Here is a 17,704-nt window from a genome sequence, read left to right on the forward strand (position 1 = left end):
ATATTTTAGTGTTCTTAATTTGTCAAGCAGCTATAACTAAAAAGTTTATGGGGCACCTTTAGTAGAAGCAAATGCTGATTAGTCTCTGAACTAATGAAGCGACCTTTCATAATTATGCACTTTCATCAAAGATTTAGGAAAGATATGGCAATATTCACAACTTTATGTGATGCATTATCGACACTGACCTGTGCTAGGAATTAGGGCTAACGTCTGGTATGATACAATGGGTACAGCCGACAGGTCCACAGCTCTGTCAACACCAAGTCAGCGGAGGGGCAGGTTCCAACACATCTACTGGTAAAGCCTATACCATATAGAAACCAGCATGCCCATGTCGGGATTGGTGGGGGTGTTAAGGGTGGGATTGGGGAGGTGAGAGAGTTGTGTATATATGTAGTCCTCTCTTTATGTTATGTGTAATAAGTTAATTGTTTTTAATGGTCGTAAATAATTAGGTAGTTTTACTTGAAATCCTTCCCTATTTTTTATGCTATATTTTGTTAGAGGAGTCATTTTGCAAATCTGTCTATGCAACTTTAGGGAAAGGAATGTTTCATATAAAAAACACAATTTTTAAAATATTATCTCTAAAAGCAGTTCATGTATTTCATATAATTTGTTTTCTACTGTAAGAGAGAAAGTGTAAGTTGAATTTATCATCAAAAGATTGATATGAGTGTAGTTTTATTTGAACTCACTGTAATGTGTTAGGATTGCCAGGGATGCAATGTTTATTTGAATTATTGTAATGTTAGAGAATGGCAGGAATGAAAGTTACATCTATGCTATTGTAATACTAGGAGTGTCAGGATTTCATTTTCAATTCAAATTATTGTAATGTAAGAGAATGACATGAATGAAAGTTTAATTTATTGTAAACTTTATAGTTTCATTGTCATTTCATTTTTCTCTTTATCAAATTATATATATATATATATATATATATATATATATATATATATATATATATATATATATATATATATATATATATATATTACACTAAATTTATGTCGAACCATAGTGAAATGACTATGATGATATCTAATAGTTTTTTATACTAGATAATATTTTCATATGGATTGAATTGTTTTAAATATGAAGCATTCCTTACAGGCCAATGATGCAACACGTCAACATTACTTTTAATGATAAGCAACATGATAAGCAAAGAATATTCTTACATCATTAATGACAACAACTGAGGCCAGTTAGTTAAAAATGTATTTATAATTGAAGATAGTCCTATATCATCTCAGACTTGACTGCCAGTCTTTATTTTGTATTTATAGCATGTTTCTTAAAACATTAAACATTGCTGAAAGTGCTCATTGTTTGCGTTCTTATATGTGTATGTGTGCCTAGCATAGGTTCAAAGGCATGGCATGTAAAGTTACGGTTTTACAGCCTTTCTTACAGTGTCACAACATCATTGTTATCTGGCAATCATAAATTGTACTGGTAATTTGTTACCATGTATCAACTCTAAGATACATTATAAATGTTAGGTTCTCCACCAACTCTGGCCCTGATTAGAACCACTTCTACTTATATGGGCATGATATCACAGTAAATTATGCAAGCCATTTAATGACTTTGAATCATTACAGTGGCAATACTAATTTCAGAGAAAATTATATAGATTATAGTCATTGCTGATAAGGGAAATAACTCAGTTAATAGTTTTAGAATATAAAAGACGTTGTTGTATTTCGTTTTAGAGGAGTCATACACTCACACACTTACACACTTACAAACAACAATTACACATTAAGGCACTTAAACTCTTAAACTAACACCATTACAAATTTACTCAATTACACACTTACTTACACAATACCTACTTGCACACTTTCACACCTACAAACTTACATACAACATACTGAGACACACACACTTACACACATTTACATTAACACTAGTACACACTGACACACTCACCCTTTTCGTACTCGTGCTCAAACGTATACACTATTACACATTTACACACTCATGAAATTACATACTTTCACACTCACACACTCACATATTGACACAGTCACAAACCTACACACTTATACACTTACACACTTACGTACACACCTACACACTTATTTTATTATACATTTTTACACTTACACATTTACACCTTTACACACTTACAGAACATATTCACATTTACACACATACTAACTAAAATACTTACACACTTACACATTTACACACTTATACAATTGCACATTTATACACTTAGACGTTTACACACTTACTTTCTTATACACGTTAATACTTTTACACACTTACACACCATACTTACACATTTACACACTTACTAAAACACTTACACACTTATACACTTACACATTCACACAGTTATACACTTGCACACTTAAACTTTTACACATTTACACACTCATTGATTTTAAATGTGGATTTGATATGACTGTGTATGATTGTTAAATTTTAATATTTAAACTTACATGTCTTATTTTGCTGCCGAAAAAAAAACAATAAAATTTATCTCGATATAAAAATAACTTGTTATAAAATTATTTACCTTTTTTAATGAGCTTATTAGAATAGATTTTTAGCTACAACTCATATCAACTGCACATAAAGGCGAAATGTTGATGTCCCAGATAATAACTTATGATAGTCAATTTTGATGTAATTGTGTGAAGCGAATTAGCTGAGGCTACTAGATGTTGGCTTGTTAGGTCTGGTATTTCTTACTGGTGTTGGTTCGAATCCTAAGTAGGAAGCGGGTCATATGATACTATGTTAAGGATATCTAATTAATGATACCAGTTAAGTGGTGATGATGGTGATGGGAATTAAATTTAATAACTAGCACAGTTCAATGCAGTGGTAGGGGGTTGCATTAGTGCAGTGGTGGGGATTGTAGCAGTGCAGTGGTTGGGTGAAGAGGAGAGGTCTTAGTAGTGCAGTGGTGGTGGTGGGTGGGTTGCAGCAGTGCAGTGGTGGTTGGAGGGGTTGCAGCAGTGCAGTGATGCGGGTGGGGGGAGGTCGCAGCAAGTGAAGTGGTGGTGGAAAGTGTTGTTGCAGCAGCAGTGTAGTAGGGGGGGGGAGGTGTTGCAAAAGTGCATTGGTGAGGTGGAGGTTGCACCAATGTAGTGGGCTTGCAGAAGTTTAGTTTAGGAGGAATGAAGCAAATCAGTTTAGGGTTGGGGGTTGCAGCATTTAGGTAGAATGACGTAAGAAAATGTATTTAATAATAATTATTTGCATATTTTTGCATAAAGGTTTTAAAAATCATATGTGCTACGCCTTTCACATGATGTGTTAACATGTGTTACGGCTGTCAAATAATGGGTTAACATGTGTTACGGCTGTCATATCAAGTGTTAACATATGTTAAGGCTTTAATATAATGTGTTAACATGTGTTACGACTTTCATAATATGTGTCAACATGTGTAACAGCTGTCATGTCATGTGTTAACGTGTGTTACGACTATCATATCATGTGTTAACATGTGTTACGTCTGTCATAAAATGTGTTAACCTGTGTTTCGACTTTCATATCATGTGTTAACATGTGTTACAGCTGTCGTATCATGTGTTAACATGTGTTACGGCTGTCATATGATGTGTTAACATGTGTAACGGCTGTTTTATCATGTGTTAACATGTGTTACGGCTGTCATATGATGTGTTAACATGTGATAATACTGTCATACAATGTGTTAACATGTGTTACGACTTTTATATCATGTGCTAACGTGTGTTACGGCTGTCAAATAATGCCTAAACATGTGTTACGGCTGTTATGTAATGTGTTAACAAGTGTTAAGGCTGTCATAAAATGTGTAAACATGTGTTACGGCTGTCATATCATGTGTTAACATGTGTTATGTCTTTCATATCGTGTGATAACCTGTGTTAAGATTGTCATATGATGTGTTAACATGTGTTACCACTTTCATATGATGTGCTACATGTGTTACGTCTGTTATATCATGTGTTAACATTTGTTACTGCTGTCATTTGATGTGTTAACATGTGTTACGGCTGTCATATAAAGTGTTAACATGTGTTACGGCTGTCATATAATGTGTTAACATGTGTTACTTCTTTCTTGTAATGTGTTATTATGTGTTACGACTGTCATATGATTTGTTCACATGTGTTAAATCTATCATTTGATGTGTTAACATGTGTTACGTCTGTTATATCATGTGTTAACATGTGTTACGACTGTCATATGATTTGTTCACATGTATTAAATATGTTATATGATGTGTTAACATGTGTTAAGACTTTCATATCGTGTGTTAACCTGTGTTACGATTGTCATATGATGTGTTAACATTTGTTACGACTGTCATATTATGTGTTAACATATGCTAGTACTTTCATATCATGTGTTAACATGTGTTAAGACTGTCATATGATGTACTTACATGTGATATGACTGTCATGTCATGTGTTAACATGTGTGACAACTATCATATCATTTTTTAACATGTGTTACGTCTGTCATACAAAGTGTTAACCTGTATTTCGACTTTCATATCATGTGTTAACATGTGTTAAAGCTGTCATATCCTGTGTAAACATGTGTAACGGCTGTCTTATGATTTGTTCTCATGTGTCAAATCTGTCATATGATGTGTTAACATGTGTTAAGACTGTCAATTCATGTGTTAACATGTGTTACGACTGTTATGTAATGTGTTAACATGTGTTACGGCTGTCATATCATGTATTAACATGTGTTGCGGCTGTTATATCATGTGTTAACATGTGTTGCGACTGTCGTATCATATGTTAACATGTGTTACGGCTATCATGTAATGTGTTTCTATGTGTTACGGTTGTCATATAATGTGTTAACATATGTTACGTCTGTTATATCATGTGTTAACATGTGATACGACTGTCATATGATTTGTTAACCTGTGTTAACACTTTCATATGATGTGTTAACATGTGTTACGTCTTTTATATCATGTGTTAACATTTGTTACTGCTGTCATATCATGTGTTAACATGTGTTACGACTGTTATATCATGTGTTAACATTTGTTACGACTGTCATATTATGTGTTAACATATGCTAGTACTTTCATATCATGTGTTAACTTGTGTTACGGCTGTTAAATAATGTCTAAACATGTATTGCGGGTGTCATATCAAGTGTTAACATGTGTTACGACTTTCATATCATGTGTTAACATGTGTTACTTCCGCCATATAATGTGCTAACATCTTTTACTGCTGTCATATCATGTGTTATTATGTGTTACGGCTTTCAAATGATGTGCTAACATGTTTTATGACTGTCTTACAATGTGTTAACATGTGTTACGACTTTCATATCATGTGTTTACATTTGTTATGGCTGTCATACAATGTGTTAACAAGTGTTACATCTGTTATATGATGTGTTAACATGTGTTTTGGCTTTCATATCATGTGTTAACTTGTCTTACGGCTGCCATATAATGTGTTAACATGTGTTACGGCTGTCATATCATGTGTTAACATGTGTAACGGCCTTCATATCATGTGTTAACATGTGTTGCGTCTGTTAAATGATGTGTTAACATGAGTTCCGGCTGTCATATCATGTGTTAACATGTGTTACGGCTTACATATCGTGTGTTAACATGTGTTACGGCTCTCATATCATGTGTTAACATGTGTTACGACTTTCATATCATGTGTTATCATGTTGTACGACTGTCATATGATGTGTTAACATGGGTTTAGGCTTTCATATCATGTGTTAACATGTGTTACGACTGTCGTACAATGTGTTAACATGTGTTTAAGCTTTCATATCATGTGTTAACATGTGTTCCGGCTGTCATATCATGTGTTAACATGTGTTACGGTTCTCATATCATGTGTTAACATGTGTTTTGACTTTCATTTCATGTGTTAACATGTGTTTTGACTTTCATATGATGTGTTAACATGTATTCCGGCTGTCATATCATGTGTTAACATGTGTTACGGCTTTCATATCATGTGTTAACATGTGTTCCGGCTGTAATATCATGTGTTAACATGTGTAACGGCTTTCATATCATGTATTAACAAGTGTTACGTCTTACATATAATGTGTTAACATGTGTTACGGCTCTCATATATTGTGTTAACATGTGATACGGCTCTCATATCATATGTTATCATGTTGTACGACTGTCATATGATGTGTAAACATGTGTTTCGACTGTCATAAGATGTGTTAACATGTGTTACGGCTTTCATATCATGTGTTAACATGTGTTCCGGCTGTCATATCATGTGTTAACATGTGTAACGGCCTTCATATCATGTGTTAACATGTGTTGCGTCTGTTAAATGATGTGTTAACATGAGTTCCGGCTGTCATATCATGTGTTAACATGTGTTACGGCTTACATATCATGTGTTAACATGTGTTACGGCTCTCATATCATGTGTTAACATGTGTTACGACTTTCATATCATGTGTTATCATGTTGTACGACTGTCATATGATGTGTTAACATGGGTTTAGGCTTTCATATCATGTGTTAACATGTGTTACGACTGTCGTACAATGTGTTAACATGTGTTTAGGCTTTCATATCATGTGTTAACATGTGTTCCGGCTGTCATATCTTGTGTTAACATGTGTTACGGTTCTCATATCATGTGTTAACATGTGTTTTGACTTTCATTTCATGTGTTAACATGTGTTTTGACTTTCATATGATGTGTTAACATGTATTCCGGCTGTCATATCATGTGTTAACATGTGTTACGGCTTTCATATCATGTGTTAACATGTGTTCCGGCTGTAATATCATGTGTTAACATGTGTAACGGCTTTCATATCATGTGTTAACAAGTGTTACGTCTTACATATAATGTGTTAACATGTGTTACGGCTCTCATATATTGTGTTAACATGTGATACGGCTCTCATATCATATGTTATCATGTTGTACGACTGTCATATGATGTGTAAACATGTGTTTCGACTGTCATAAGATGTGTTAACATGTGTTACGGCTTTCATATCATGTGTTAACATGTGTTCCGGCTGTCATATCATGTGTTAACATGTGTAACGGCCTTCATATCATGTGTTAACATGTGTTGCGTCTGTTAAATGATGTGTTAACATGAGTTTCGGCTGTCATATCATGTGTTAACATGTGTTACGGCTTACATATCATGTGTTAACATGTTTTACGGCTCTCATATCATGTGTTTACATGTGTTACGACTTTCATATCATGTGTTATCATGTTGTACGACTGTCATATGATGTGTTAACATGTGTTTAGGCTTTCATATCATGTGTTAACATGTGTTACGACTGTCGTACAATGTGTTAACATGTGTTTAGGCTTTCATATCATGTGTTAACATGTGTTCCGGCTGTCATATCTTGTGTTAACATGTGATTTGACTTTCATATCATGTGTTAACATGTGTTACGGCTCTCATATCATGTGTTAACATGTGTTTCGACTTTCATATGATGTGTTAACATGTGTTCCGGCTGTCATATCATGTGTTAACATGTGTAACGGCTTTCATATCATGTGTTAACATGTGTTCCGGCTGTAATATCATGTGTTAACACGTGTAACGGTTGTTCCATGTGTTAACATGTGTTATGGCTGTCATACAATGTGTTAACATGTGACACGGCTTTCATATCATGTGTTATCATGTGTTACGACTCTCATATGATGTGTTAACATGTGTTTCGACTGTCATGTGATGTGTAAACATATGTTACGGCTGTCATACATTGTGTTGACATGTGTACAGAATGTCATATAATGTGTTAACATGTGTTTCGACTTTCATATCATGTGTTAACATGTGTTACGGCTGTCATATCTTGTGTTAACATGTGTTACGGCTTTCGTATCATGTGTTATCATGTGTTACGACTGTCATATGATGTGTTAACATGTGTTACGGCTGTTATAGAATGTGTTAACATGTGTTACGTCTTTCATATCATGGGTTAACATGTGTTACGGCTTTCATACAATGTGTTAACATGTGTTACGGCTTTCATACAATGTGTTAACATGTGATACGTCTATCATATCATGTGTTTACATGTGTGTAGGCTTTCATATCATGTGTTAACATGTGTTACGACTGTCGTACAATGTGTTAACATGTGTTTAGGCTTTCATATCATGTGTTAACATGTGTTACGGCTTTCATATCAGGTGTTAACATGTGTTCCGGCTGTAATATCATGTGTTAACACGTGTAACGGCTTTCATATCATGTGTTAACAAGTGTTACGTCTTACATATAATGTGTTAACATGTGTTACGGCTCTCATATCTTGTGTTAACATGTGATACGGCTTTTATATCATGTGTTATCATGTTGTACGACTGTCATATGATGTGTAAACATGTGTTTCGACTGTCATAAGATGTGTTAACATGTGTTACGGCTTTCATATCATGTGTTAACATGTGTTCCGGCTGTCATATCATGTGTTAACATGTGTAACGGCCTTCATATCATGTGTTAACATGTGTTGCGTCTGTTATATGATGTGTTAACATGAGTTCCGGCTGTCATATCATGTGTTAACATGTGTTACGGCTTACATATCATGTGTTAACATGTGATTTGACTTTCATATCATGTGTTAACATGTGTTACGGCTCTCATATCATGTGTTAACATGTGTTTTGACTTTCATATGATGTGTTAACATGTGTTCCGGCTGTCATATCATGTGTTAACATGTGTTACGGCTTTCATATCATGTGTTAACATGTGTTCCGGCTGTAATATCATGTGTTAACACGTGTAACGACTTTCATATCATGTGTTAACATGTGTTGCGTCTGTTATATGATGTGTTAACATGTGTTTCGGCTGTCATATCATGTGTTAACAAGTGTTACGTCTTACATATAATGTGTTAACATGTGTTACGGCTCCAATATCTTGTGTTAACATGTGTTACGGCTCTCATATCATGTGTTATCATGTTGTACGACTGTCATATGATGTGTTAACATGTGTTTCGACTGTCATATGATGTGTTAACATGTGTTCCGGCTGTCATACAATGTGTTAACATGTGTTTAGGCTTTCATATCATGTGTTAAAATGTGTTACGGCTGTCATATTATGTGTTAACATGTGTAACGGCTGTCGAATCATGTGTTATTATGTGTTTCGACTTTCATATGATGTGTTAACATGTGTTCAGGCTGTCATATCATATGTTAACATGTGTTCCGGCTGTACTACAATGTGTTAACATGTGTTTAGGCTTCATATCATGTGTGAACATGTGTTACGAATATCATATGATGTGTTAACATGTGTTACACTTTCATATCATGTGTTATCATGTTGTACGGCTTTCATATCATGTGTTAACATTCATATCATGTGTTAACATGTGTTACGGCTGTCATATCATGTGTTAACATGTGTTTCGACTTTAATATGATGTGTTAACATGTGTTCCGGCTGTCCTATCATGTAATAACATGTGTAACAGCTTTCATATCATGTGTTAACATGTGTTGCGTCTATTATATGATGTGTTAACATGAGTTCCGGTTGTTCCATGTGTTAACATGTGTTATGGCTGTCATACAATGTGTTAACATGTGACACGGCTTTCAAATCATGTGTTATCATGTGTTACGACTCTCATATGATGTGTTAACATGTGTTTCGACTGTCATGTGATGTGTAAACATATGTTACGGCTGTCATACATTGTGTTGACATGTGTACAGAATGTCATATAATGTGTTAACATGTGTTACGTCTTTCATATCATGGGTTAACATGTGTTACGGCTTTCATACAATGTGTTAACATGTGTTACGCCTCTCATATCATATGTTAACATGTGTTACGACTTTCATATCATGTGTTATCATGTGTTACGATTGTCATATGATGTGCTAACATGTGTTTCGACTGTCATATGATGTGTTAACATGTGTTACGGCTTTCATACAATGTGTTAACATGTTGTGACCTACTTAGGTCGAGTCAGGTTCTATTTTTATTTTGACATTGTATAATACCTTATATGGAGTGATTGTGCAACAACCGGAAAATTTCCACTGACTTATTAAGGGGTCTAAGACATAGAAATTTTCCATTAAGATCTGATTGAATGATTCTGGTCAGATGACTATCCCAACCAATGGCTACATGAGTTGAGGATAATCTCCCCTGTGGCAGAAGTCTTTAATTGCACCGCACACTCGCCACACGAGGCAGTTTTACCTTGATCAGGCAGCCGTCCATATTGTCCGGCTATATATTCTGACCATTTGAACGTGAGAGAACTTAAGTCCTGTGTGTGCCTTGCTTTCTTAAGTTGATTTAGTCTTCTAGTTTAATATTACTTGTCGCCAAGTAATTCTTGAAGCTATAGCAGTGTTGTGTGGCCTGTGGCTATTATTAGGCAGTGTTGAAATCTGTGATAGTGTTTTTTCCTACATTTTGTAAGTTGGGTTTTGATATTTTATATATTAAATATTTTATCTAGTTTAAACTTGTGTTCTGCCACAACTGTGTTCGCTGATTAAAGGTTGTATGTAGATTGGATGAGTGTTAATTACAATAGTATCACTAGTTATCCCTAGACATAGAATTCGAGCCCTAGTGTGTCGTTGTGTTAGTGTTCATCCACTTAGGCCGTAAGGCATTTGCATATGACCCCAAAAAAAGAATCCGGGGACGTTCACCGTCTATTTGGCTGATAGATAGGTAAGCGTTACAATGTGATACGTCTTTCATATCATGTGTTAACAGGTGTTACGGCTGTCATACAATGTGTTAACATGTGTTACGGCTTTCATATCATGTGTTAATATGTGTTACGCCTCTCATATCATATGTTAACATGTGTTACGACTTTCATATCATGTGTTATCATGTGTTACGATTGTCATATGATGTGCTAACATGTGTTTCGACTGTCATATGATGCGTTAACATGTGTTACGGCTGTCATACAATGTGTTAACATGTGATACGGCTTTCATATCATGTGTTAACATGTGTTACGACTATCATGTGATGTGTTAACATGTGTTACGACTTTCATATCATGTGTTATCATGTTGTACGACTGTCATATGATGTGTTAACATGTGTTTCGACTGTCATATGATGTGTTAACATGTGTTCCGGCTGTCATACAATGTGTTAACATGTGTTTAGGCTTTCATATCATGTGTTAAAATGTGTTACGGCTGTCATATTATGTGTTAACATGTGTAACGGCTGTCAAATCATGTGTTATTATGTGTTTCGACTTTCATATGATGTGTTAACATGTGTTCAGGCTGTCATATCATATGTTAACATGTGTTCCGGCTGTAATACAATGTGTTAACATGTGTTTAGGCTTTATGTCATGTGTGAACATGTGTTACGACTATCATATGAAGTGTTAACATGTGTTACGACTTTCATATCATGTGTTATCATGTTGTACGGCTTTCATATCATGTGTTAACATGTGTTACGGCTGTCATATCATGTGTTAACATGTGTAACGGCTGTCGAATCATGTGTTAACATGTGTTTCGACTTTCATATAATGTGTTAACATGTGTTACGGCTGTCCTATCATGTGTTAACATGTGTAACGGCTTTCATATCATGTGTTAACATGTGTTGCGTCTATTATATGATGTGTTAACATGAGTTCCGGTTGTTCCATGTGTTAACATGTGTTATGGCTGTCATACAATGTGTTAACATGTGACACGGCTTTCATATCATGTGTTATCATGTGTTACGACTCTCATATGATGTGTTAAAATGTGTTTCGATTGTCATTTGATGTGTAAACATATGTTACGGCTGTCATACATTGTGTTGACATGTGTACAGAATGTCATATAATGTGTTAACATGTGTTTCGACTTTCATATCATGTGTTAACATGTGTTACGGCTGTCATACAATATGTTAACAAGTGTTACGGCTTTCGTATCATGTGTTATCATGTGTTACGACTGTCATATGATGTGTTAACATGTGTTACGGCTGTTATAGAATGTGTTAACATGTGTTACGTCTTTCATATCATGGGTTAACATGTGTTACGGCTTTCATACAATGTGTTAACATGTGTTACGCCTCTCATATCATATGTTAACATGTGTTACGACTTTCATATCATGTGTTATCATGTGTTACGATTGTCATATGATGTGCTAACATGTGTTTCGACTGTCATATGATGTGTTAACATGTGTTACGGCTTTCATACAATGTGTTAACAAGTGATACGTCTTTCATATCATGTGTTAACAGGTGTTACGGCTGTCATACAATGTGTTAACATGTGTTACGGCTTTCATATCATGTGTTAACATGTGTTACGCCTCTTATATCATATGTTAACATGTGTTACGACTTTCATATCATGTGTTATCATGTGTTACGATTGTCATATGATGTGCTAACATGTGTTTCGACTGTCATATGATGCGTTAACATGTGTTACGGATGTCATACAATGTGTTAACATGTGATACGGCTTTCATATCATGTGTTAACATGTGTTACGACTATCATGTGCTGTGTTAACATGTGTTACGACTTTCATATCATGTGTTATCATGTTGTACAACTGTCTTTGATGTGTTAACATGTGTTTCGATTTCATATGATGTGTCAACATGTGTTACTGCTGTCATAGAATGTGTTAACATGTGTTACGGCTTTCATATCATTTGTTAACATGTGTAACGGCTGTCGAATCATGTGTTATTATGTGTTTCGACTTTCATATGATCTGTTAAAATGTGTTACGGCTGTCATACAATGTGTTAACATGTGTTACGGCTTTCATATCATGTGTTAACATGTGTTACGCCTCTTATATCATATGTTAACATGTGTTACGACTTTCATATCATGTGTTATCATGTGTTACGATTGTCATATGATGTGCTAACATGTGTTTCGACTGTCATATGATGCGTTAACATGTGTTACGGATGTCATACAATGTGTTAACATGTGATACGGCTTTCATATCATGTGTTAACATGTGTTACGACTATCATGTGCTGTGTTAACATGTGTTACGACTTTCATATCATGTGTTATCATGTTGTACAACTGTCTTTGATGTGTTAACATGTGTTTCGACTTCATATGATGTGTCAACATGTGTTACTGCTGTCATAGAATGTGTTAACATGTGTTACGGCTTTCATATCATTTGTTAACATGTGTAACGGCTGTCGAATCATGTGTTATTATGTGTTTCGACTTTCATATGATCTGTTAAAATGTGTTCCGGCTGTCATATCATATGTTAACATGTGTTCCGGCTGTAATACAATTTGTTAACATGTGTTCAGGCTTTCATATCATGTGTTAACATGTGTTACGACTATCATATGATGTGATAACATGTGTTACGACTTTCATATCATGTGTTATCATGTTGTACGGCTTTCATATCATGTGTTAACATGTGTTACGGCTGTCATATCATGTGTTAACATGTGTAACGGCTGTCGAATCATGTGTTAACATGTGTTTCGACTTTCATATGATGTGTTAACATGTGTTCCGGCTGTCATATCATGTGTTAACATGTGTAACGGCTTTCATATCATGTGTTAACATGTGACACGGCTTTCATATCATGTGTTATCATGTGTTACGACTCTCATATGATGTGTTAACATATGTTACGGCTGTCATACAGTGTGTTGACATGTGTACAGAATGTCATATAATGTGTTAACATGTGTTTCGACTTTCATATCATGTGTTAACATGTGTTACGGCTGTCATACAATATGTTAACAAGTGTTACGGCTTTTGTATCATGTGTTATCATGTGTTACGACTGTCATATGATGTGTTAACATGTGTTACGTCTTTCATATGATGTGTTAATATGTGTTACGGCTTTCATACAATGTGTTAACATGTGTTACGCCTCTCATATCATATGTTAACATGTGTTACGACTTTCATATCATGTGTTATCATGTGTTACGATTGTCATATGATGTGCTAACATGTGTTTCGACTGTCATATGATGTGTTAACATGTGTTACGGCTGTCATACAATGTGTTAACATGTGATACGGCTTTCATATCATGTGTTAACATGTGTTGCGTCTATTATATGATGTGTTAACATGAGTTCCGGTTGTCATATGATGTGTTAACATGTGTTATGGCTGTCATACAATGTGTTAACATGTGACACGGCTTTTATATCATGTGTTATCATGTGTTACGACTCTCATATGATGTGTTAACATGTGTTTCGACTGTCATGCGATGTGTAAACATATGTTACGGCTGTCATACAGTGTGTTGACATGTGTACAGAATGTCATATAATGTGTTAACATGTGTTTCGACTTTCATATCATGTGTTAACATGTGGTACGGCTGTCATACAATATGTTAACAAGTGTTACGGCTTTCGTATCATGTGTTATCATGTGTTACGACTGTCATATGGTGTGTTAACACGTAATACGTCTTTCATATCATGTGTTAACATGTGTTACGGCTTTCATACAATGTGTTAACATGTGTTACGCCTCTCATATCATATGTTAACATGTGTTACGACTTTCATATCATGTGTTATCATGTTGTACGGCTTTCATATCATGTGTTAACATGTGTTACGGCTGTCATATCATGTGTTAACATGTGTAACGGCTGTCGAATCATGTGTTAACATGTGTTTCGACTTTCATATGATGTGTTAACATGTGTTCCGGCTGTCATATCATATGTTAACATGTGTAACGGCTTTCATATTATGTGTTAACATGTGTTGCGTCTATTATATGATGTGTTAACATGAGTTCCGGTTGTTCCATGTGTTAACATGTGTTATGGCTGTCATACAATGTGTTAACATGTGACACGGCTTTCATATCATGTTTTATCATGTGTTACGACTCTCATATGATGTGTTAACATGTGTTTCGACTGTCATGTGATGTGTAAACATATGTTACGGCTGTCATACATTGTGTTGACATGTGTACAGAATGTCATATAATGTGTTAACATGTGTTTCGACTTTCATATCATGTGTTAACATGTGTTACGGCTGTCATATCATGTGTTAACATGTGTAACGGCTGTCGAATCATGTGTTAACATGTGTTTCGACTTTCATATGATGTGTTAACATGTGTAACGGCTTTCATATTATGTGTTAACATGTGTTACGACTGTCATATGATGTGTTAACATGTGTTCCGGTTGTCATATGATGTGTTAACATGTGTTATGGCTGTCATACAATGTGTTAACATGTGACACGGCTTTCATATCATGTGTTATCATGTGTTACGACTCTCATATAATGTGTTAACATGTGTTTCGACTTTCATATCATGTGTTAACATGTGTTCCGGCTGTCATATCATGTGTTAACATGTGTTACGGCTTTCATATCATGTGTTAACATGTGTTGCGTCTGTTATATGATGTGTTAACATGTGTTTCGGCTGTCATATCATGTGTTAACAAGTGTTACGTCTTACATATAATGTGTTAACATGTGTTACGGCTCTCATATCTTGTGTTAACATGTGTTACGGCTCTCATATCATGTGTTATCATGTTGTACGACTGTCATATGATGTGTTAACATGTGTTTCGACTGTCATATGATGTGTTAACATGTGTTCCGGCTGTCATACAATGTGTTAACATGTGTTTAGGCTTTCATATCATGTGTTAAAATGTGTTACGGCTGTCATATTATGTGTTAACATGTGTAACGGCTATCGTCTCATGTGTTATTATGTGTTTCGACTTTCATATGATGTGTTAACATGTGTTCCGGCTGTCATATCATATGTTAACATGTGTTCCGGCTGTAATACAATGTGTTAACATGTGTTTAGGCTTTTATATCATGTGTTAACATGTGTTACGACTATCATATGATGTGTTAACATGTGTTACGACTTTCATATCATGTGTTATCATGTTGTACGGCTTTTATATCATGTGTTAACATGTGTTACGGCTGTCATATCATGTGTTAACATGTGTAACGGCTTTCATATCATGTGTTAACATGTGTTGCGTCTATTATATGATGTGTTAACATGAGTTCCGGTTGTTCCATGTGTTAACATGTGTTATGGCTGTCATACAATGTGTTAACATGTGACACGCCTTTCATATCATGTGTTATCATGTGTTACGACTCTCATATGATGTGTTAACATGTGTTTCGACTGTCATGTGATGTGTAAACATATGTTACGGCTGTCATACATTGTGTTGACATGTGTACAGAATGTCATATAATGTGTTAACATGTGTTTCGACTTTCATATCATGTGTTATCATGTGTTACGATTGTCATATGATGTGCTAAAATGTGTTTCGACTGTCATATGATGTGTTAACATGTGTTACGGCTGTCATACAATGTGTTAACATGTGATACGGCTTTCATATCATGTGTTAACATGTGTTACGACTGTCATATGATGTGTTAACATGTGTTCCGGCTGTCATACAATGTGTTAATATGTGTTTAGGCTTTCATATCATGTGTTAACATGTGTTACGACTGTCATATGATGTGTTAACATGTGTTCCTTCTGTCATATCTTGTGTTAACACGTGTTCCGGCTGTCATATTATGTATTAACATGTGTTACGGCTGTCATATCATGTGTTAACATGTGTAACGGCTGTCGAATCATGTGTTAACATGTGTTTCGACTTTCATATGATGTGTTAACATGTGTTCCGGCTGTCCTATCATGTGTTAACATGTGTAACAGCTTTCATATCATGTGTTAACATGTGTTGCGTCTATTATATGATGTGTTAACATGAGTTCCGGTTGTTCCATGTGCTAACATGTGTTATGGCTGTCATACAATGTGTTAACATGTGACACGGCTTTCATATCATGTGTTATCATGTGTTACGACTCTCATATGATGTGTTAACATGTGTTTCGACTGTCATGTGATGTGTAAACATATGTTACGGCTGTCATACATTGTTTTGACATGTGTACAGAATGTCATATAATGTGTTAACATGTGTTACGTCTTTCATATCATGGGTTAACATGTGTTACGGCTTTCATACAATGTGTTAACATGTGTTACGCCTCTCATATCATATGTTAACATGTGTTACGACTTTCATATCATGTGTTATCATGTGTTACGATTGTCATATGATGTGCTAACATGTGTTTCGACTGTCATATGATGTGTTAACATGTGTTACGGCTTTCATTCAATGTGTTAACATGTGATACGTCTTTCATATCATGTGTTAACAGGTGTTACGGCTGTCATACAATGTGTTAACATGTGTTACGGCTTTCATATCATGTGTTAATATGTGTTACGCCTCTCATATCATATGTTAACATGTGTTACGACTTTCATATCATGTGTTATCATGTTGTACGACTGTCATATGATGTGTTAACATGTGTTTCGACTGTCATATGATGTGTTAACATGTGTTCCGGCTGTCATACAATGTGTTAACATGTGTTTAGGCTTTCATATCATGTGTTAAAATGTGTTACGGCTGTCATATTATGTGTTAACATGTGTAACGGCTGTCAAATCATGTGTTATTATGTGTTTCGACTTTCATATGATGTGTTAACATGTGTTCAGGCTGTCATATCATATGTTAACATGTGTTCCGGCTGTAATACAATGTGTTAACATGTGTTTAGGCTTTATGT

The sequence above is a fragment of the Physella acuta genome, unplaced genomic scaffold (assembly GCF_028476545.2).
Source record: "Physella acuta isolate Inbredline_101_S28 unplaced genomic scaffold, ASM2847654v3 ptg001865l, whole genome shotgun sequence".
Classification (NCBI taxonomy): Eukaryota; Metazoa; Mollusca; class Gastropoda; family Physidae; genus Physella; species Physella acuta.